Source organism: Mobula birostris, unplaced genomic scaffold (genome assembly GCF_030028105.1).
Source record: "Mobula birostris isolate sMobBir1 unplaced genomic scaffold, sMobBir1.hap1 scaffold_1769, whole genome shotgun sequence".
Classification (NCBI taxonomy): Eukaryota; Metazoa; Chordata; class Chondrichthyes; order Myliobatiformes; family Myliobatidae; genus Mobula; species Mobula birostris.
This window is the reverse complement of record NW_027274815.1, coordinates 1-25,246: the sequence shown is the minus strand read 5'-3', so window position 1 is coordinate 25,246 and position 25,246 is coordinate 1.

Genomic DNA, 25,246 nt, shown 5'->3' with positions numbered 1-25,246 from the left:
GGACTGAGGGACACCAGTCAGTGCACAGATATTCCCCTGAGGGACACCGGGTAGTGTACAGATATCCCTCTCAGAGAGAGGGTCTGTGTGAAACCAATCAGTGTACAGATATCCCCTTGAGGGAGAGGAACTGAGGCACCCCGGTCAGTGAACAGATATCCCCCCCGAGGGAGAGGGCAGAGGGACACCGGTCAGTGGACAGATATCCCCCTGAGGGAGAGTGCTGAGGAACACAGGTCAAGGTACAGATATCCTCCTGGGAGAGAGGGACTGAAGGATACCGGTCAGTGTACAGATATGCCCCCGAGGGAGAGGGATTGAGGGACACCTGTGAGTGTACAGGTATCCCCCTGAGGGACAGGGTCTGATGGACACGGTCAGTGTACAGATATCCCCCCTAAGGGAGAGGGACAGAGGGACACCGGTTTGTGGACAGATATCCCCCGAGGCAGAGGAACTGAGAGACAACATCAGTGTACAGATATCTCCTTGAGGAGAGAGACTGAGGGACACCGGTCAGTGCACAGATATCCCCCTGAGGGAGAGGGCTGAGGAACACCGGTCAAGGTACAGATATCACCCTGGGGGAGAGGGACTGAGGGACAAAGTTCTGTACAGATAACCCCCCGAGGGAGAGGAATTGAGGGACACCGGTCAGTGTACAGATATCCCCCTTAGGGAGAGGGACTGAGAGATACCGGTCAGTGTACAGATATCCCCGGGGGGGGGAGAGGGACTAAGGGAAATGAGTCAGTGTACAGATGTCCCCCTGAGAGCGAGTGTCTGAGGGAAACCGGTCAGTGTACATATATACCCCAGAGAGGAGAGGGACAGAGGGACACCAGTCAGTGTACAGATATCCCCTTGAGGGAGAGGGACTTAGCGACACCGGTCAGTGTACAGATATCCCCATGAGTGAGAGGGACTGAGGGATACCGGTCAGTGTACAGATCTCCCCCTGAGGGAGAGACTGAGGGACACCGGTCAATGTAAAGATATCCCCCCGAGGGAGAGGGACTGAGGGATACCGGTCAGTGTACAGATATCCACCTGAGGGAGAGGGACTGAGGGACACCAGTCAGTGCACAGATATTCCCCTGAGGGACACCGGGTAGTGTACAGATATCCCCTCTCAGAGAGAGGGTCTGTGTGAAACCAATCAGTGTACAGATATCCCCTTGAGGGAGAGGAACTGAGGCACCCTGGTCAGTGAACAGATATCCCCCCCGAGGGAGAGGCAGAGGGACACCGGTCAGTGGACAGATATCCCCCTGAGGGAGAGGGCTGAGGAACACAGGTCAAGGTACAGATATCCTCCTGGGAGAGAGGGACTGAAGGATACCGGTCAGTGTACAGATATCCCCCCGAGGGAGAGGGATTGAGGGACACCTGTGAGTGTACAGGTATCCCCCTGAGGGACAGGGTCTGATGGACACCGGTCAGTGTACAGATATCCCCCTAAGGGAGAGGGACAGAGGGACACGGGTCAGTGTACAGATATCCCTCCGAGGGAGAAGGACTGAGGGACGCCGGTCAGTGTACAGATATCCCCCTGAGCAAGAGGGACTGAGGGACACCAGTCAGTGTACAGATATCCCACTGAGGGAGAGGGTCTGAGGGACACCGGTCAGTGTACAGATATCCCCCTGAGGGAGAGGGACTGAGAGACAACGGTCAGCATACAGATATCCCCCTGAGGGAGAGGGACTGAGAGACACCGGTCAGTGTACAGATATCCCCCTGAGGGAGAGGGACTGAGGGACACCGGTCAGTGTACAGATATCACCCTGAGGGAGAGGGACGGTGGGACATGGGTCAGTGAACAGATATTCCCCTGAGGGACACGGGTCAGTGTACATATATCCCCCCGGGGGAGAGGGACTTAGGGACACCGGGCAGTGTACAGATATCCCCCTGAGGGAGGGGGATTGAGAGATACCAGTCAGTGTACAGATATCCCACTGGGGGAGTGGGACAGAGCGACACCAGTCAGTGTACAGATGTCACCGTGACGGAGGAGGACTGAGGGACACAGGTCAGTGTACAGTTATCCCCCTGAGGGAGAGGGATGAGGGACACTGGTCAATAAACAGATATCCCCCCGAGGGAGAGGGACTGAGGAACACCGGTCAGTGTACAGATATCCCCCTGAGGGAGAGGGACTGAGGGACACGGGTCAGTGCACAGATATACCCCGAGGGACATCCGGTAGTGTACAGATATCACCCCGAGGGAGAGGGTCTGAGGGACACCGGTCAGTGGACAGATATCCCCCTGAGGGAGAGGGACAGAGAGACACCGGTCAGTGTACAGATATCCCCCTGAGGGAGAGGGACAGAGAGACACCGGTCAGTGTACAGATATCCCCCTGAGGGAAAGGGACTGAGGGATACCTGTCAATGCACAGATATCCCCCAGAGGGAGGGGGACTGAGGAACACCGGTAGTGTACGGATAGCCCCTGGGGAGGAGGGACTGAGGGACACCGGTCATTGTACAGATATCCCCCCAGAGAGAGAGGGACTGAGGAACACCGGTCAGTGTACAGATATCCCCTTGAGGGAGAGGGTCTGAGAAATGCCAGTCAATACTGGTCAATGTACAGATATCCCCCTGGGAGAGAGGGACTGAGGGACACCGGTCAGTGTACAGATATCACCCCGAGGGTGAGGGACTGAGGGACACAGGTCAGTGAACAGATATCCCCCTGAGGGAGAGGGACTGAGGGACACCGGTCAGTGTACAGATATTCCCCTGAGGGAGAGGGACTGAGGGACACCGGTCAGTGTACAGATATTCCCCCGATAGGGAGGGACAGAGGGACACCAGTCCGTGTACAGGTATCCCCCTGAGGGACAGGGACTGATGGACACCAGTCAGTGTACAGATATCCCCCTGAGGGAGAGGGAATGAGGGACACCGGTCACTGTACAGCTACCCCACTGAGGGAGAGGGACTAAGGGATACCGGACAGTGTACAGATATCCCCCTGGGCGAGAGGGACTAAGGGACACGAGTCAGTGTACAGATGTCCCCCTGAGAGGGAGGGTCTGAGGGAAACCGGTCAGTGTACAGATATCCCCCTGAGGGAGAGGGACTGAGGGACACCGGTCAGTGTATGGATATCCCCCAACTTAGAGGGACTGAGGGACACCGGCCAATGCACAGATATCCCACTGAGGGAGAGGGACTGAGGAACACTGGTAGTGTACTGATAGCCCCCCGGGGGAGAGGGACTGATGGACACCGATCAGTGTACAGATACCCCCCAGAGGGGGAGGGACTGAGCGACACCGGTCAGTGTACAGATGTCCCCCTGAGCGAGAGGGACTGAGAGACATCGGTCAATGTACAGATATCCCCCTGAGGGAGAGGGACAGAGGGACACCGGTCAATGCACAGATATCCCCCTGAGGGAGAGGGACTGAGGGACAACGGTAGTGTACTGATAGACCCCCGGGGGAGTGTGTCTGAGGGACACCGGTCAGTGTACAGATATCCCCCCCGAGGGAGAGGGACCGAGGGACACTGGACAATGCACAGATATCCCCCAGAGGGAGAGGGACAGAGAGATACCGGTCAGGTACAGATGTCTCCTGAGGGAGAGGGACTGAGGGACACCTGTCAATGCACAGATATCCCCCAGAGGGAGAGGGACTGAGGAACACCGGTAGTGTACGGATAGCCCCCGGGGAGGAGGGACTGAGCGACACCGGTCATTGTACAGATATACCCTTGAGTGAGAGGGACTGAGAGATACTGTTCAGTGTACAGATATCCCCCTGGGGGAGAGCAACTAAGGGACACGAGGCAGTGTACAGATGTCCCCCTGAGAGGGAGGGTCTGAGGGAAACCGGTCAGTGTACAGATATACCACTGAGAAGAGAGGGACTGAGGGACACCGGTCAGTGTACAAATATACCCCTGAGGGAGAGGGTCTGAGGGACACCGGTCAGTGTACGGATATACCCCAAAGAAGAGGGACTGAGGGACACCGATCAAGTACAGATATCCCCCTGAGGGAGAGGGACTGAGAGACACCGGTCAATGTACAGATATCTCCCCTAGGGAGAGGGACTGATGGACACGGGTCAGTGTACAGATATCCCCCTGAGGGAGAGGGACTGAGGGATACCGGTCAGTGTACAGATATCCCCCTGAGGGAGACGGACTGAGGGACACCGGTCAGTGTACAGATATCCCCCTGGGGGAGAGGGACTGAGGGACACCGGTCAGTGTACAGATATCCCCCTGAGTGAGAGGGACTGAGGGATACCGGTCAGTGTACAGATATCCCCCTGAGGGAGAGGGACTGAGGGACTCCGGTGAATGTACAGATATCACCCTGAGGGTGAGGGGCTGAGGGACACCGGTCAATGTACAGATAACCCCCGAGGGAGAGGAACTGAGGGACACCGGTGAATGTACAGATATCCCCCCCGAGGGAGAGTGACTGAGGGACACCGGTCAATGTACAGATATCTCCCCTAGGGAGAGGGACTGAAGGACATCGGTCAGTGTACAGATATCCCTCTCAGGGAGAGGGACTGATGGACACCGGTCAGTGTACAGATATCCCCCTGAGGGAGAGGGAATGAGGGACACCGGTCACTGTACAGATACCCCACTGAGGGAGAGCGACTGAGGGACACCGGTCAGTGTACAGATATCCCCCCGGGGGAGAGGGCCTGAGCTCACCGGTCAGTGTACAGATATACCCCTGAGGGAGAGGGACTGAGGGATACCGGTCAGTGTACAGATATCCCCCTGAGGGAGAGGGACTGAGGGACTCCGGTGAATGTACAGATATCACCCTGAGGGTGAGGGGCTGAGGGACACCGGTCAATGTACAGATATCCCCCGGAGGGAGAGGAACTGAGGGACACCTGTCAATGTACAGATATCCCCCCCGAGGGAGAGTGACTGAGGGACACCGGTCAGGGTACAGATATCCCCCTGGGAGAGAGGGATTGAGGGACACCGGTCAGCGTACAAATATCCCGCTGGGGGAGAGGGACTAAGGGACACGAGTCAGTGTACAGATGTCCCCCTGAGAGCGAGAGTCTGAGGGAAACCGGTCAGTGTACATATATACCCCAGAGAGGAGAGGGACAGAGGGACACCAGTCAGTGTACAGATATCCCCTTGAGGGAGAGGGACTTAGCGACACCGGTCAGTGTACAGATATCCCCATGAGTGAGAGGGACTGAGGGATACCGGTCAGTGTACAGATCTCCCCCTGAGGGAGAGACTGAGGGACACCGGTCAATGTAAAGATATCCCCCCGAGGGAGAGGGACTGAGGGATACCGGTCAGTGTACAGATATCCACCTGAGGGAGAGGGACTGAGGGACACCAGTCAGTGCACAGATATTCCCCTGAGGGACACCGGGTAGTGTACAGATATCCCTCTCAGAGAGAGGGTCTGTGTGAAACCAATCAGTGTACAGATATCCCCTTGAGGGAGAGGAACTGAGGCACCCCGGTCAGTGAACAGATATCCCCCCCGAGGGAGAGGGCAGAGGGACACCGGTCAGTGGACAGATATCCCCCTGAGGGAGAGTGCTGAGGAACACAGGTCAAGGTACAGATATCCTCCTGGGAGAGAGGGACTGAAGGATACCGGTCAGTGTACAGATATGCCCCCGAGGGAGAGGGATTGAGGGACACCTGTGAGTGTACAGGTATCCCCCTGAGGGACAGGGTCTGATGGACACCGGTCAGTGTACAGATATCCCCCTAAGGGAGAGGGACAGAGGGACACCGGTTTGTGGACAGATATCCCCCGAGGCAGAGGAACTGAGAGACAACATCAGTGTACAGATATCTCCTTGAGGGAGAGAGACTGAGGGACGCCGGTCAGTGCACAGATATCCCCCTGAGGGAGAGGGCTGAGGAACACCGGTCAAGGTACAGATATCACCCTGGGGGAGAGGGACTGAGGGACAATGTTCTGTACAGATAACCCCCCGAGGGAGAGGAATTGAGGGACACCGGTCAGTGTACAGATATCCCCCTTAGGGAGAGGGAATGAGGAACACCAGTCACTGTACAAATATCCCACTGAGGGAGAGGGACTGAGGAACACCGGTAGTGTACGGATAGCCCCCGGGGAGGAGGGACTGAGCGACACCGGTCATTGGACAGATATACCCTTGAGTGAGAGGGACTGAGAGATACTGTTCAGTGTACAGATATCCCCCTGGGGGAGAGCAACTAAGGGACACGAGGCAGTATACAGATATCCCCCTGAGAGGGAGGGTCTGAGGGAAACCGGTCAGTGTACAGATATACCACTGAGAAGAGAGGGACTGAGGGACACCGGTCAGTGTACAAATATACCCCTGAGGGAGAGGGTCTGAGGGACACCGGTCAGTGTACGGATATACCCCAAAGAAGAGGGACTGAGGGACACCGAACAAGTACAGATATCCCCCTGAGGGAGAGGGACTGAGAGACACCGGTCAATGTACAGATATCTCCCCTAGGGAGAGGGACTGATGGACACCGGTCAGTGTACAGATATCCCCCTGAGGGAGAGGGACTGAGGAACACCGGTAGTGTACGGATAGCCCCCCGGGTGAGAGGGACTGAGGGACACCGGTCAGTGTACAGATATCCCCCTGAGTGAGAGGGACTGAGGGATACCGGTCAGTGTACAGATCTCCCCCTGAGGGAGAGGGACTGAGGGACACCGGTCAGTGTACAGATATCCCCCTGAGGGAGAGGGACTGAGGGACTCCGGTGAATGTACAGATATCACCCTGAGGGTGAGGGGCTGAGGGACACCGGTCAATGTACAGATAACCCCCGAGGGAGAGGAACTGAGGGACACCGGTGAATGTACAGATATCCCCCCGAGGGAGAGTGACTGAGGGACACCGGTCAATGTACAGATATCTCCCCTAGGGAGAGGGACTGAGGGACATCGGTCAGTGTACAGATATCCCTCTCAGGGAGAGGGACTGATGGACACCGGTCAGTGTACAGATATCCCCCTGAGGGAGAGGGAATGAGGGACACCGGTCACTGTACAGATACCCCACTGAGGGAGAGCAACTGAGGGACACCGGTCAGTGTACAGATATCCCCCCGGGGGAGAGGGCCTGAGCTCACCGGTCAGTGTACAGATATACCCCTGAGGGAGAGGGACTGAGGGATACCGGTCAGTGTACAGATATCCCCCTGAGGGAGAGGGACTGAGGGACTCCGGTGAATGTACAGATATCACCCTGAGGGTGAGGGGCTGAGGGACACCGGTCAATGTACAGATATCCCCCCGAGGGAGAGGAACTGAGGGACACCGGTCAATGTACAGATATCCCCCCCGAGGGAGAGTGACTGAGGGACACCGGTCAGGGTACAGATATCCCCCTGGGAGAGAGGGATTGAGGGACACCGGTCAGCGTACAAATATCCCGCTGGGGGAGAGGGACTAAGGGACACGAGTCAGTGTACAGATCTCCCCCTGAGAGCGAGAGTCTGAGGGAAACCGGTCAGTGTACATATATACCCCAGAGAGGAGAGGGACAGAGGGACACCAGTCAGTGTACAGATATCCCCTTGAGGGAGAGGGACTTAGCGACACCGGTCAGTGTACAGATATCCCCCTGGGGGAGAGCAACTAAGGGACACGAGGCAGTGTACAGATGTCCCCCTGAGAGGGAGGGTCTGAGGGAAACCGGTCAGTGTACAGATATACCACTGAGAAGAGAGGGACTGAGGGACACCGGTCAGTGTACAAATATACCCCTGAGGGAGAGGGTCTGAGGGACACCGGTCAGTGTACGGATATACCCCAAAGAAGAGGGACTGAGGGACACTGATCAAGTACAGATATCCCCCTGAGGGAGAGGGACTGAGAGACACCGGTCAATGTACAGATATCTCCCCTAGGGAGAGGGACTGATGGACACCGGTCAGTGTACAGATATCCCCCTGAGGGAGAGGGACTGAGGAACACCGGTAGTGTACGGATAGCCCCCCGGGTGAGAGGGACTGAGGGACACCGGTCAGTGTACAGATATCCCCCTGAGTGAGAAGGACTGAGGGATACCGGTCAGTGTACAGATATCCCCCTGAGGGAGAGGAACTGAGGGACACCGGTGAATGTACAGATATCCCTCCCCGAGGGAGAGTGACTGAGGGACACCGGTCAATGTACAGATATCTCCCCTAGGGAGAGGGACTGAGGGACATCGGTCAGTGTACAGATATCCCTCTCAGGGAGAGGGACTGATGGACACCGGTCAGTGTACAGATATCCCCCCGGGGGAGAGGGCCTGAGCTCACCGGTCAGTGTACAGATATACCCCTGAGGGAGAGGGACTGAGGGATACCGGTCAGTGTACAGATATCCCCCTGAGGGAGAGGGACTGAGGGACTCCGGTGAATGTACAGATATCCCCCCCGAGGGAGAGTGACTGAGGGACACCGGTCAGGGTACAGATATCCCCCTGGGAGAGAGGGATTGAGGGACACCGGTCAGTGTACAAATATCCCGCTGGGGGAGAGGGACGAAGGGACACGAGTCAGTGTACAGATGTCCCCCTGAGAGCGAGAGTCTGAGGGAAACCGGTCAGTGTACAGATATACCCCAGAGAGGAGAGGGACAGAGGGACCGCGGTCAGTGTACAGATATCCCCCTGAGGGAGAGGGACTGCGAGATACTGGTCAATGTACAGATATCCCCCCGGAGGGAGAGCGGCTGAGGGACACCGGTAAGTGTACAGATATCCCCCCGAGGGAGAGGGACAGAGGGACACCGGTCAGTGTACAGGTATCCCCCTGAGGGACACGGACTGATGGACACCGGTCAGTGTACAGATATCCCCCTTAGGGAGAGGGACTGAGAGATACCGGTCAGTGTACAGATATCCCCCGGGAGGGGAGAGGGACTAAAGGAAATGAGTCAGTGTACAGATGTCCCCCTGAGAGCGAGAGTCTGAGGGAAACCGGTTAGTGTACAGATATACCCCAGAGAGGAGAGGGACAAAGGGACACCGGTCAGTGTACAGATATCCCCTTGAGGGAGAGGGACTTAGCGACACCGGTCAGTGTACAGATATCCCCCCGAGGGAGAGGGACTGAGGAACACCAGTCAGTGTACAGATATCTACCTGAGGGAGAGGGACTGAGGGACACCGGTCAGTGCACAGCTTTGCCCCTGAGGGACACCGGGTAGTGTACGGATATCCCTCTCAAAGAGAGGGACTGAGGGACACCAATCGGTGTACAGATATCTCCTTGAGGGAGAGGATCTGAGGCACCCCGGTCAGTGAACAGATATCCCCCCGAGGGAGAGGGACAGGGGGACACCGGTCCTTGGACAGATATCCCTCTGAATGGGAGGGACTGAGAGACACCGGTCAGTGTACAGATATCCCCCTCAGGGAGAGAGACTGAGAGACACCGGTCAGTGTACAGATATACCATGGAGGGAGAAGGACTGAGGGACAAATGACAGTGTACAAATATCCCCCCGAGGGATACCGGTCTGTGTACAGATATCCCCCTGAGGGAGAGGGACTGAGGGACACTGGTCAGTGTACAGATATCCCCCTGAGAGAGAGGGACTGAGAGACACCGGTCAGTGTACAGATATCCCCGGGGGGGGGGGGTAGAGGGACTAAGGGAAATGAGTCAGTGCACGGATGTCCCCCTGAGAGCGAGTGTCTGAGGGAAACCGGTCAGTGTACATATATACCCCAGAGAGGAGAGGGACAGAGGGACACCAGTCAGTGTACAGATATCCCCTTGAGGGAGAGGGACTTAGTGACACCGGTCAGTGTACAGATATCCCCATGAGTGAGAGGGACTGAGGGATACGGGTCAGTGTACAGATATCCCCCCGAGGGAGAGGGACTGAGGGACACCGGTCAGTGCACAGCTTTGCCCCTGAGGGACACCGGGTAGTGCATGGATATCCCTCTCAGAGAGAGGGACTGAGGGACACCAATCAGTGTACAGATATCTCCTTGAGGGAGAGGATCTGAGGCACCCTGGTCAGTGAACAGATATCCCCCCGAGGGAGAGGGACAGGGGGACACCGGTCCTTGGACAGATATCCCTGTGAATGGGAGGGACTGAGAGACACCGGTCAGTGTACAGATATCCCCCTCAGGGAGAGAGACTGAGAGACACCGGTCAGTGTACAGATTTCCCCCTCAGGGAGAGGGACTGATGGACACCGGTCAGTGTACAGATATCCCCCTGAGGGAGAGGGCCTGAGCGACACCGGTCATTGTACATATATACCCCAGAGAGGAGAGGGACAGAGGGACACCAGTCAGTGTACAGATATCCCCCAGAGGGAGAGGGACTGAGGAACACCGGTAGTGTACGGATAGCCCCCGGGGAGGAGGGACTGAGGGACACCGGTCATTGTACAGATATCCCCCCAGAGAGAGAGGGACTGAGGAGCACCGGTCAGTGTACAGATATCCCCTTGAGGGAGAGGGTCTGAGAAATACCAGTCAATACTGGTCAATGTACAGATATCCCCCCGGAGGGAGAGCAGCTGAGGGACACCGGTAAGTGTACAGATATCCCCCCAAGGGAGAGGGACAGAGGGACACCGGTCAGTGTACAGGTATCCCCCTGAGGGACACGGACTGATGGACACCGGTCAGTGTACAGATATCCCCCTTAGGGAGAGGGACTGAGAGATACCGGTCAGTGTACAGATATCCCCGGGGGGGGGGGAGAGGGACTAAGGGAAATGAGTCAGTGTACAGATGTCCCCCTGAGAGCGAGTGTCTGAGGGAAACCGGTCAGTGTACATATATACCCCAGAGAGGAGAGGGACAGAGGGACATCAGTCAGTGTACAGATATGCCCTTGAGGGAGAGGGACTTAGCGACACCGGTCAGTGTACAGATATCCCCATGAGTGAGAGGGACTGAGGGATACCGGTCAGTGTACAGATCTCCCCCTGAGGGAGAGACTGAGGGACACCGGTCAATGTAAAGATATCCCCCCGAGGGAGAGGGACTGAGGGATACCGGTCAGTGTACAGATATCCACCTGAGGGAGAAGGACTAAGGGACACCAGTCAGTGCACAGATATTCCCCTGAGGGACACCGGGTAGTGTACAGATATCCCTCTCAGAGAGAGGGTCTGTGTGAAACCAATCAGTGTACAGATATCCCCTTGAGGGAGAGGAATTGAGGGACACCGGTCAGTGTACAGATATCCCCCTTAGGGAGAGGGAATGAGGAACACCAGTCACTGTACAAATATCCCACTGAGGGAGAGGGACTGAGGAACACCGGTAGTGTACGGATAGCCCCCGGGGAGGAGGGACTGAGCGACACCGGTCATTGTACAGATATACCCTTGAGTGAGAGGGACTGAGAGATACTGTTCAGTGTACAGATATCCCCCTGGGGGAGAGCAACTAAGGGACACGAGGCAGTGTACAGATGTCCCCCTGAGAGGGAGGGTCTGAGGGAAACCGGTCAGTGTACAGATATACCACTGAGAAGAGAGGGACTGAGGGACACCGGTCAGTGTACAAATATACCCCTGAGGGAGAGGGTCTGAGGGACACCGGTCAGCGTACGGATATACCCCAAAGAAGAGGGACTGAGGGACACCGATCAAGTACAGATATCCCCCTGAGGGAGAGGGACTGAGAGACACCGGTCAATGTACAGATATCTCCCCTAGGGAGAGGGACTGATGGACACCGGTCAGTGTACAGATATCCCCCTGAGTGAGAGGGACTGAGGGATACCGGTCAGTGTACAGATATCCCCCTGAGGGAGAGGGACTGAGGGACTCCGGTGAATGTACAGATATCACCCTGAGGGTGAGGGGCTGAGGGACACCGGTCAATGTACAGATAACCCCCGAGGGAGAGGAACTGAGGGACACCGGTCAATGTACAGATATCCCCCCCGAGGGAGAGTGACTGAGGGACACCGGTCAGGGTACAGATATCCCCCTGGGAGAGAGGGATTGAGGGACACCGGTCAGTGTACAAATATCCCGCTGGGGGAGAGGGACGAAGGGACACGAGTCAGTGTACAGATGTCCCCCTGAGAGCGAGAGTCTGAGGGAAACCGGTCAGTGTACAGATATACCCCAGAGAGGAGAGGGACAGAGGGACCGCGGTCAGTGTACAGATATCCCCCTGAGTGAGAGGGACTGAGGGACACCTGTCAATGCACAGATATCCCCCAGAGGGAGAGGGACTGAGGAACACCGGTAGTGTACGGATAGCCCCCGGGGAGGAGGGACTGAGGGACACCGGTCATTGTACAGATATCCCCCCAGAGAGAGAGAGACTGAGGAACACCGGTCAGTGTACAGATATCCCCTTCAGGGAGAGGGTCTGAGAAATACCAGTCAATATACAGATATCCCACTGAGGGAGAGGGACGGAGTGACACCGGTCAGTGTACAGACATACCATTGAGGGAGAAGGACTGAGGGACACAGGACAGTGTACAAATATCCCCCCGAGGGATACCGGTCTGTGTACAGATATCCCCCTGAGGGAGAGGGACTGCGAGATACTGGTCAATGTACAGATATCCCCCCGGAGGGAGAGCGGCTGAGGGACACCGGTAAGTGTACAGTTATCCCCCCGAGGGAGAGGGACAGAGGGACACCGGTCAGTGTACAGGTATCCCCCTGAGGGACACGGACTGATGGACACCGGTCAGTGTACAGATATCCCCCTTAGGGAGAGGGACTGAGAGATACCGGTCAGTGTACAGATATCCCCCGGGAGGGGAGAGGGACTAAAGGAAATGAGTCAGTGTACAGATGTCCCCCTGAGAGCGAGAGTCTGAGGGAAACCGGTTAGTGTACAGATATACCCCAGAGAGGAGAGGGACAAAGGGACACCGGTCAGTGTACAGATATCCCCTTGAGGGAGAGGGACTTAGCGACACCGGTCAGTGTACAGATATCCCCCCGAGGGAGAGGGACTGAGGAACACCAGTCAGTGTACAGATATCTACCTGAGGGAGAGGGACTGAGGGACACCGGTCAGTGCACAGCTTTGCCCCTGAGGGACACTGGGTAGTGTACGGATATCGCTCTCAGAGAGAGGGACTGAGGGACACCAATCAGTGTACAGATATCTCCTTGAGGGAGAGGATCTGAGGCACCCCGGTCAGTGAACAGATATCCCCCCGAGGGAGAGGGACAGGGGGACACCGGTCCTTGGACAGATATCCCTCTGAATGGGAGGGACTGAGAGACACCGGTCAGTGTACAGATATCCCCCTCAGGGAGAGAGACTGAGAGACACCGGTCAGTGTACAGATATCCCCCTCAGGGAGAGAGGCTGAGAGACACCGGTCAGTGTACAGATATCCCCCTGAGGGAGAGGGTCTGAGAAATACCAGTCAATATACAGATATCCCACTGAGGGAGAGGGACGGAGTGACACCGGTCAGTGTATAGATATACCATGGAGGGAGAAGGACTGAGGGACAAATGACAGTGTACAAATATCCACCCGAGGGATACCGGTCTGTGTACAGATATCCCCCTGAGGGAGAGGGACTGAGGGACACTGGTCAGTGTACAGATATCCCCCTGAGAGAGAGGGACTGAGCGACACCGGTCAGTGTACAGATATCCACCTGAGTGTGAGGGACTGAGGGACACCTGTCAATGCACAGATATCCCCCAGAGGGAGAGGGACTGAGGAACACCGGTAGTGTACGGATAGCCCCCGGGGAGGAGGGACTGAGGGACACCGGTCATTGTACAGATATCCCCACAGAGAGAGAGGGACTGAGGAACACCGGTCAGTGTACAGATATCCCCTTGAGGGAGAGGGTCTGAGAAATACCAGTCAATATACAGATATCCCGCTGAGGGAGAGGGACGGAGTGACACCGGTCAGTGTACAGACATACCATTGAGGGAGAAGGACTGAGGGACACAGGACAGTGTACAAATATCCCCCCGAGGGATACCGGTCTGTGTACAGATATGCCCCTGAGGGAGAGGGACTGCGAGATACTGGTCAATGTACAGATATCCCCCCGGAGGGAGAGCGGCTGAGGGACACCGGTAAGTGTACAGATATCCCCCCGAGGGAGAGGGACTGAGGGACACCGGTCAGTGCACAGCTTTGCCCCTGAGGGACACCGGGTAGTGTACGGATATCCCTCTCAGAGAGAGGGACTGAGGGACACCAATCAGTGTACAGATATCTCCTTGAGGGAGAGGATCTGAGGCACCCTGGTCAGTGAACAGATATCCCCCCGAGGGAGAGGGACAGGGGGACACCGGTCCTTGGACAGATATCCCTCTGAATGGGAGGGACTGAGAGACACCGGTCAGTGTACAGATATCCCCCTCAGGGAGAGAGACTGAGAGACACCGGTCAGTGTACAGATATCCCCCTCAGGGAGAGGGACTGATGGACACCGGTCAGTGTACAGATATCCCCCTCAGGGAGAGAGGCTGAGGGACGCCGGTCAGTGTACAGATATCCCCCTGAGGGAGAGGGCCTGAGCTCACCGGTCAGTGTACAGATATCCCCCTGAGGGAGAGGGACTGAGGGATACCGGTCAGTGTACAGATATCCCCCTGAGGGAGAGGGACTGAGGGACTCCGGTGAATGTACAGATATCACCCTGAGGGTGAGGGGCTGAGGGACACCGGTCAATGTACAGATAACCCCCGAGGGAGAGGAACTGAGGGACACCGGTCAATGTACAGATATCCCCCCCGAGGGAGAGTGACTGAGGGACACCGGTCAGGGTACAGATATCCCCCTGGGAGAGAGGGATTGAGGGACACCGGTCAGTGTACAAATATCCCGCTGGGGGAGAGGGACTAAGGGACACGAGTCAGTGTACAGATCTCCCCCTGAGAGCGACAGTCTGAGGGAAACCGGTCAGTGTACAGATATACCCCAGAGAGGAGAGGGACAGAGGGACCGCGGTCAGTGTACAGATATCCCCCTGAGGGAGAGGGACTTAGCGACACCGGTCAGTGTACAGATATCCCCCTGAGTGAGAGGGACTGAGGGACACCTGTCAATGCACAGATATCCCCCAGAGGGAGAGGGACTGAGGAACACCGGTAGTGTACGGATAGCCCCCGGGGAGGAGGGACTGAGGGACACCGGTCATTGTACAGATATCCCCCCAGAGGGAGAGGGACTGAGGAACAACGGTAGTGTACGGATAGCCCCCGGGGAGGAGGGACTGAGGGACACCGGTCATTGTACAGATTTCCCCCCAGAGAGAGAGGGACTGAGGAACACCGGTCAGTGTACAGATATCCCCTTGAGGGAGAGGGTCTGAGAAATACCAGTCAATATACAGATATCCCGCTGAGGGAGAGGGACGGAGTGACACCGGTCAGTGTACAGACATACCATTGAGGGAGAAGGACTGAGGGACACAGGACAGTGTACAAATATCCCCCCGAGGGATACCGGTCTGTGTACAGATATCCCCCTGAGGGAGAGGGACTGCGAGATACTGGTCAATGTACAGATATCCCCCCGGAGGGAGAGCGGCTGAGGGACACCGGTAAGTGTACAGATATCCCCCCGAGGGAGAGGGACAGAGGGACACCGGTCAGTGTACAGGTATCCCCCTGAGGGACACAGACTGATGGACACCGGTCAGTGTACAGATATCCCCCCGAGGGAGAGGGACTGAGGGATACCGGTCAGTGTACAGATATCCACCTGAGGGAGAGGGACTGAGGGACACCAGTCAGTGCCCAGATATCCCCCTGAGGGACACCGGGTAGTGTACAGATATCCCTCTCAGAGAGAGGGTCTGTGTGAAACCAATCAGTGTACAGATATCCCCTTGAGGGAGAGGAACTGAGGCACCCCGGTCAGTGAACAGATATCCCCCCCGAGGGAGAGGGCAGAGGGACACCGGTCAGTGGACAGATATCCCCCTGAGGGAGAGAGACTGAGGGACACCAGTCAGTGTACAGATATCCCCCTGAGGGAGAGGGCTGAGGAACACAGGTCAAGGTACAGATATCCTCCTGGGAGAGAGGGACTGAAGGATACCGGTCAGTGTACAGATATCCCCCCGAGGGAGAGGGATTGAGGGACACCTGTGAGTGTACAGGTATCCCCCTGATGGACACCGGTCAGTGTACAGATATCCCCCTAAGGGAGAGGGACAGAGGGACACCGGTTTGTGGACAGATATCCCCCGAGGCAGAGGAACTGAGAGACAACATCAGTGTACAGATATCTCCCTGAGGGAGAGAGACTGAGGGACACCGGTCAGTGCACAGATATCCCCCTGAGGGAGAGGGCTGAGGAACACCGGTCAAGGTACAGATATCACCCTGGGGGAGAGGGACTGAGGGACAACGTTCTGTACAGATAACCCCCCCAGGGAGAGGAATTGAGGGACACCGGTCAGTGTACAGATATCCCCCTTAGGGAGAGGGAATGAGGAACACCAGTCACTGTACAAATATCCCACTGAGGGAGAGGGACTGAGGGACACCGGTTATGTACAGATATCCCCCTGGGGGAGAGGGACTAAGGGAAATAAGTCAGTGTACAGATGTCCCCCTGAGAAAGAGACTCTGAGGGAAACCGGTCAGTGTACAGATATACCCCAGAGAGGAGAGGGACAGAGGGACACCGGTCAGTGTACAGATATTCCCCTGAGGGAGAGGGACTTAGCGACACCGGTCAGTGTACAGATATCCCCCTGAGGGAGAGGGAATGAGGGACACGGGTCACTGTACAGATATCCCACGGAGGGAGAGGGACTGAGGGACACCGGTCAGTGTACAGATATACCCCTGGGGGAGAGGAACTAAGGGACACGAGTCAGTGCACAGGTGTCCCCCTGAGAGTGAGAGTCTGAGGGAAACCAGTCAGTGCACAGATATACCCCAGAGAGGAGAGGGACAGAGGGACACCGGTCAGTATACAGATATCCCCTTGAGGGTGAGGGACTTAGCGACACCGGTCAGTGTACACATTTCCCCCTGAGGGAGAGGGACTGAGGGACACTGGTCAGTGTACAGATATCCCCCTGAGAGAGAGGGACTGAGAGACACCGGTCAGTGTACAGATATCCCCGGCGGGGGGGGGGGGTGGGGGAGAGGGACTAAGGGAAATGAGACAGTGTACAGATGTCCCCCTGAGAGCGAGTGTCTGAGGGAAACCGGTCAGTGTACATATATACCCCAGAGAGGAGAGGGACCGAGGGACACCAGTCAGTGTACAGATATCCCCTTGAGGGAGAGGGACTTAGCGACACCGGTCAGTGTACAGATATCCCCATGAGTGAGAGGGACTGAGGGATACCGGTCAGTGTACAGATCTCCCCCTGAGGGAGAGAGACTGAGGGACACCAGTCAGTGTACAGATATCCCCCTGAGGGAGAGGGCTGAGGAACACAGGTCAAGGTACAGATATCCCCCTGGGAGAGAGGGACTGAAGGATACCGGTCAGTGTACAGATATCCCCCCGAGGGAGAGGGATTGAGGGACACCTGTGAGTGTACAGGTATCCCCCTGAGGGACAGGGACTGATGGACACCGGTCAGTGTACAGATATCCCCCTAAGGGAGAGGGACAGAGGGACACCGGTTTGTGGACAGATATCCCCCGGGGCAGAGGAACTGAGAGACAACATCAGTGTACAGATATCTCCCTGAGGGAGAGAGACTGAGGGACACCGGTCAGTGCACAGATATCCCCCGGAGGGAGAGGGCTGAGGAACACCGGTCAAGGTACAGATATCACCCTGGGGGAGAGGGACTGAGGGATAATGTTCTGTACAGATAACCCCCCGAGGGAGAGGAATTGAGGGACACCGGTCAGTGTACAGATATCCCCCTTAGGGAGAGGGAATGAGGAACACCAGTCACTGTACAAATATCCCACTGAGGGAGAGGGACTGAGGAACACCGGTAGTGTACGGATAGCCCCCGGGGAGGAGGGACTGAGCGACACCGGTCATTGGACAGATATACCCTTGAGTGAGAGGGACTGAGAGATACTGCTCAGTGTACAGATATCCCCCCGAGGGAGAGGGATTGAGGGACACCTGTGAGTGTACAGGTATCCCCCTGATGGACACCGGTCAGTGTACAGATATCCCCCTAAGGGAGAGGGACAGAGGGACACCGGTTTGTGGACAGATATCCCCCGAGGCAGAGGAACTGAGAGACAACATCAGTGTACAGATATCTCCCTGAGGGAGAGAGACTGAGGGACACCGGTCAGTGCACAGATATCCCCCTGAGGGAGAGGGCTGAGGAACACCGGTCAAGGTACAGATATCACCCTGGGGGAGAGGGACTGAGGGACAACGTTCTGTACAGATAACCCCCCCAGGGAGAGGAATTGAGGGACACCGGTCAGTGTACAGATATCCCCCTTAGGGAGAGGGAATGAGGAACACCAGTCACTGTACAAATATCCCACTGAGGGAGAGGGACTGAGGGACACCGGTTAGTGTACAGATATCCCCCTGGGGGAGAGGGACTAAGGGAAATAAGTCAGTGTACAGATGTCCCCCTGAGAAAGAGACTCTGAGGGAAACCGGTCAGTGTACAGATATACCCCAGAGAGGAGAGGGACAGAGGGACACCGGTCAGTGTACAGATATTCCCCTGAGGGAGAGGGACTTAGCGACACGGGTCACTGTACAGATATCCCACGGAGGGAGAGGGACTGAGGGACACCGGTCAGTGTACAGATATACCCCTGGGGGAGAGGAACTAAGGGACACGAGTCAGTGCACAGGTGTCCCCCTGAGAGTGAGAGTCTGAGGGAAACCAGTCAGTGCACAGATATACCCCAGAGAGGAGAGGGACAGAGGGACACCGGTCAGTATACAGATATCCCCTTGAGGGTGAGGGACTTAGCGACACCGGTCAGTGTACACATTTCCCCCTGAGGGAGAGGGACTGAGGGACACTGGTCAGTGTACAGATATCCCCCTGAGAGAGAGGGACTGAGAGACACCGGTCAGTGTACAGATATCCCCGGCGGGGGGGGTGGGGGGGAGAGGGACTAAGGGAAATGAGACAGTGTACAGATGTCCCCCTGAGAGCGAGTGTCTGAGGGAAACCGGTCAGTGTACATATATACCCCAGAGAGGAGAGGGACCGAGGGACACCAGTCAGTGTACAGATATCCCCTTGAGGGAGAGGGACTTAGCGACACCGGTCAGTGTACAGATATCCCCATGAGTGAGAGGGACTGAGGGATACCGGTCAGTGTACAGATCTCCCCCTGAGGGAGAGAGACTGAGGGACACCAGTCAGTGTACAGATATCCCCCTGAGGGAGAGGGCTGAGGAACACAGGTCAAGGTACAGATATCCCCCTGGGAGAGAGGGACTGAAGGATACCGGTCAGTGTACAGATATCCCCCCGAGGGAGAGGGATTGAGGGACACCTGTGAGTGTACAGGTATCCCCCTGAGGGACAGGGACTGATGGGCACCGGTCAGTGTACAGATATCCCCCTAAGGGAGAGGGACAGAGGGACATTGGTTTGTGGACAGATATCCCCCGGGGCAGAGGAACTGAGAGACAACATCAGTGTACAGATATCTCCCTGAGGGAGAGAGACTGAGGGACACCGGTCAGTGCACAGATATCCCCCGGAGGGAGAGGGCTGAGGAACACCGGTCAAGGTACAGATATCACCCTGGGGGAGAGGGACTGAGGGATAATGTTCTGTACAGATAACCCCCCGAGGGAGAGGAATTGAGGGACACCGGTCAGTGTACAGATATCCCCCTTAGGGAGAGGGAATGAGGAACACCAGTTCCTGTACAAATATCCTACTGAGGGAGAGGGACTGAGGGACACCGGTTAGTGTACAGATATACCCCTGAGTGAGAGGGACTGAGAGATACCAGTCAGTGTACAGATATCCACCTGGGGGAGAGGGACGAAGGGAAATAAGTCAGTGTACAGATGTCCCCCTGAGAAAGAGAGTCTGAGGGAAACCGGTCAGTGTACAGATATACCCCAGAGAGGAGAGGGACAGAGGGACACCAGTCAGTGTACAGATATCCCCTTGAGGGAGAGGGACTTAGCGACACCGGTCAGTGTACAGATATCCCCATGAGTGAGAGGGACTGAGGGATACCGGTCAGTGTACAGATCTCCCCCTGAGGGAGAGAGACTGAGGGACACCAGTCAGTGTACAGATATCCCCCTGAGGGTGAGGGCTGAGGAACACAGGTCAAGGTACAGATATCCCCCTGGGAGAGAGGGACTGAAGGATACCGGTCAGTGTACAGATATCCCCCCGAGGGAGAGGGATTGAGGGACACCTGTGAGTGTACAGGTATCCCCCTGAGGGACAGGGACTGATGGACACCGGTCAGTGTACAGATATCCCCCTAAGGGAGAGGGACAGAGGGACACCGGTTTGTGGACAGATATCCCCCGGGGCAGAGGAACTGAGAGACAACATCAGTGTACAGATATCTCCCTGAGGGAGAGAGACTAAGGGAAATAAGTCAGTGTACAGATGTCCCCCTGAGAAAGAGAGTCTGAGGGAAACCGGTCAGTGTACAGATATACCCCAGAGAGGAGAGGGACAGAGGGACACCGGTCAAGGTACAGATATCACCCTGGGGGAGAGGGACTGAGGGATAATGTTCTGTACAGATAACCCCCCGAGGGAGAGGAATTGAGGGACACCGGTCAGTGTACAGATATCCCCCTTAGGGAGAGGGAATGAGGAACACCAGTTCCTGTACAAATATCCTACTGAGGGAGAGGGACTGAGGGACACCGGTTAGTGTACAGATATACCCCTGAGTGAGAGGGACTGAGAGGTACCAGTCAGTGTACAGATATCCCCCTGGGGGAGAGGGACTAAGGGAAATAAGTCAGTGTACAGATGTCCCCCTGAGAAAGAGAGTCTGAGGGAAACCGGTCAGTGTACAGATATACCCCAGAGAGGAGAGGGACAGAGGGACACCGGTCAGTGTACAGATATCCCCCTCAGGGAGAGGGAATGAGGGACACCGGTCACTGTACACATATCCCACGGAGGGAGAGGGACTGAGGGACACCGGTCAGTGTACAGATATACCCCTGGGGGAGAGGGACTAAGGGACACGAGTCAGTGCACAGGTGTCCCCTTGAGAGTAAGAGTCTGAGGGAAACCAGTCAGTGTACAGATATACCCCAGAGAGGAGAGGGACAGAGGGACACCGGTCAGTGTACAGATATCCCCTTGAGGGTGAGGGACTTAGCGACACCGGTCAGTGTTCACTTTTCCCCATGAGTGAGAGGGACTGAGGGATACCGGTCAGTGCACAGATATCCCCCTAAGGGAGAGGGACTGAGGGACACCAGTCAATGTACAGATATGCCCCCGAGGGAGAGGGACTGAGGAACACCGGTCAGTGTACAGATATCCACCTGAGGGAGAGGGACTAAGGGACACCGGTCAGTGCACAGATATACCTCTGAGGGACACGGGGTAGTCAACAGATATCCCTCTCAGGGAGAGGGACTGAGGGACACCGATCAGTGTACAGATATCCCCCTGAGGGAGAGAGACTGAGGGACACCGGTCAGTGTACAAATATACCCCTGAGGGAGAGGGTCTGAGGGACACCGGTCAGCGTACGGATATACCCCAAAGAAGAGGGACTGAGGGACACCGATCAAGTACAGATATCCCCCTGAGGGAGAGGGACTGAGAGACACCGGTCAATGTACAGATATCTCCCCTAGGGAGAGGGACTGATGGACACCGGTCAGTGTACAGATATCCCCCTGAGTGAGAGGGACTGAGGGATACCGGTCAGTGTACAGATATCCCCCTGAGGGAGAGGGACTGAGGGACTCCGGTGAATGTACAGATATCACCCTGAGGGTGAGGGGCTGAGGGACACCGGTCAATGTACAGATAACCCCCGAGGGAGAGGAACTGAGGGACACCGGTCAATGTACAGATATCCCCCCCGAGGGAGAGTGACTGAGGGACACCGGTCAGGGTACAGATATCCCCCTGGGAGAGAGGGATTGAGGGACACCGGTCAGTGTACAAATATCCCGCTGGGGGAGAGGGACGAAGGGACACGAGTCAGTGTACAGATGTCCCCCTGAGAGCGAGAGTCTGAGGGAAACCGGTCAGTGTACAGATATACCCCAGAGAGGAGAGGGACAGAGGGACCGCGGTCAGTGTACAGATATCCCCCTGAGTGAGAGGGACTGAGGGACACCTGTCAATGCACAGATATCCCCCAGAGGGAGAGGGACTGAGGAACACCGGTAGTGTACGGATAGCCCCCGGGGAGGAGGGACTGAGGGACACCGGTCATTGTACAGATATCCCCCCAGAGAGAGAGAGACTGAGGAACACCGGTCAGTGTACAGATATCCCCTTCAGGGAGAGGGTCTGAGAAATACCAGTCAATATACAGATATCCCACTGAGGGAGAGGGACGGAGTGACACCGGTCAGTGTACAGACATACCATTGAGGGAGAAGGACTGAGGGACACAGGACAGTGTACAAATATCCCCCCGAGGGATACCGGTCTGTGTACAGATATCCCCCTGAGGGAGAGGGACTGCGAGATACTGGTCAATGTACAGATATCCCCCCGGAGGGAGAGCGGCTGAGGGACACCGGTAAGTGTACAGTTATCCCCCCGAGGGAGAGGGACAGAGGGACACCGGTCAGTGTACAGGTATCCCCCTGAGGGACACGGACTGATGGACACCGGTCAGTGTACAGATATCCCCCTTAGGGAGAGGGACTGAGAGATACCGGTCAGTGTACAGATATCCCCCGGGAGGGGAGAGGGACTAAAGGAAATGAGTCAGTGTACAGATGTCCCCCTGAGAGCGAGAGTCTGAGGGAAACCGGTTAGTGTACAGATATACCCCAGAGAGGAGAGGGACAAAGGGACACCGGTCAGTGTACAGATATCCCCTTGAGGGAGAGGGACTTAGCGACACCGGTCAGTGTACAGATATCCCCCCGAGGAGAGGGACTGAGGAACACCAGTCAGTGTACAGATATCTACCTGAGGGAGAGGGACTGAGGGACACCGGTCAGTGCACAGCTTTGCCCCTGAGGGACACTGGGTAGTGTACGGATATCGCTCTCAGAGAGAGGGACTGAGGGACACCAATCAGTGTACAGATATCTCCTTGAGGGAGAGGATCTGAGGCACCCCGGTCAGTGAACAGATATCCCCCCGAGGGAGAGGGACAGGGGGACACCGGTCCTTGGACAGATATCCCTCTGAATGGGAGGGACTGAGAGACACCGGTCAGTGTACAGATATCCCCCTCAGGGAGAGAGACTGAGAGACACCGGTCAGTGTACAGATATCCCCCTCAGGGAGAGAGGCTGAGAGACACCGGTCAGTGTACAGATATCCCCCTGAGGGAGAGGGTCTGAGAAATACCAGTCAATATACAGATATCCCACTGAGGGAGAGGGACGGAGTGACACCGGTCAGTGTATAGATATACCATGGAGGGAGAAGGACTGAGGGACAAATGACAGTGTACAAATATCCACCCGAGGGATACCGGTCTGTGTACAGATATCCCCCTGAGGGAGAGGGACTGAGGGACACTGGTCAGTGTACAGATATCCCCCTGAGAGAGAGGGACTGAGCGACACCGGTCAGTGTACAGATATCCACCTGAGTGTGAGGGACTGAGGGACACCTGTCAATGCACAGATATCCCCCAGAGGGAGAGGGACTGAGGAACACCGGTAGTGTACGGATAGCCCCCGGGGAGGAGGGACTGAGGGACACCGGTCATTGTACAGATATCCCCACAGAGAGAGAGGGACTGAGGAACACCGGTCAGTGTACAGATATCCCCTTGAGGGAGAGGGTCTGAGAAATACCAGTCAATATACAGATATCCCGCTGAGGGAGAGGGACGGAGTGACACCGGTCAGTGTACAGACATACCATTGAGGGAGAAGGACTGAGGGACACAGGACAGTGTACAAATATCCCCCCGAGGGATACCGGTCTGTGTACAGATATGCCCCTGAGGGAGAGGGACTGCGAGATACTGGTCAATGTACAGATATCCCCCCGGAGGGAGAGCGGCTGAGGGACACCGGTAAGTGTACAGATATCCCCCCGAGGGAGAGGGACTGAGGGACACCGGTCAGTGCACAGCTTTGCCCCTGAGGGACACCGGGTAGTGTACGGATATCCCTCTCAGAGAGAGGGACTGAGGGACACCAATCAGTGTACAGATATCTCCTTGAGGGAGAGGATCTGAGGCACCCTGGTCAGTGAACAGATATCCCCCCGAGGGAGAGGGACAGGGGGACACCGGTCCTTGGACAGATATCCCTCTGAATGGGAGGGACTGAGAGACACCGGTCAGTGTACAGATATCCCCCTCAGGGAGAGAGACTGAGAGACACCGGTCAGTGTACAGATATCCCCCTCAGGGAGAGGGACTGATGGACACCGGTCAGTGTACAGATATCCCCCTCAGGGAGAGAGGCTGAGGGACGCCGGTCAGTGTACAGATATCCCCCTGAGGGAGAGGGCCTGAGCTCACCGGTCAGTGTACAGATATCCCCCTGAGGGAGAGGGACTGAGGGATACCGGTCAGTGTACAGATATCCCCCTGAGGGAGAGGGACTGAGGGACTCCGGTGAATGTACAGATATCACCCTGAGGGTGAGGGGCTGAGGGACACCGGTCAATGTACAGATAACCCCCGAGGGAGAGGAACTGAGGGACACCGGTCAATGTACAGATATCCCCCCCGAGGGAGAGTGACTGAGGGACACCGGTCAGGGTACAGATATCCCCCTGGGAGAGAGGGATTGAGGGACACCGGTCAGTGTACAAATATCCCGCTGGGGGAGAGGGACTAAGGGACACGAGTCAGTGTACAGATCTCCCCCTGAGAGCGACAGTCTGAGGGAAACCGGTCAGTGTACAGATATACCCCAGAGAGGAGAGGGACAGAGGGACCGCGGTCAGTGTACAGATATCCCCCTGAGGGAGAGGGACTTAGCGACACCGGTCAGTGTACAGATATCCCCCTGAGTGAGAGGGACTGAGGGACACCTGTCAATGCACAGATATCCCCCAGAGGGAGAGGGACTGAGGAACACCGGTAGTGTACGGATAGCCCCCGGGGAGGAGGGACTGAGGGACACCGGTCATTGTACAGATATCCCCCCAGAGGGAGAGGGACTGAGGAACAACGGTAGTGTACGGATAGCCCCCGGGGAGGAGGGACTGAGGGACACCGGTCATTGTACAGATTTCCCCCCAGAGAGAGAGGG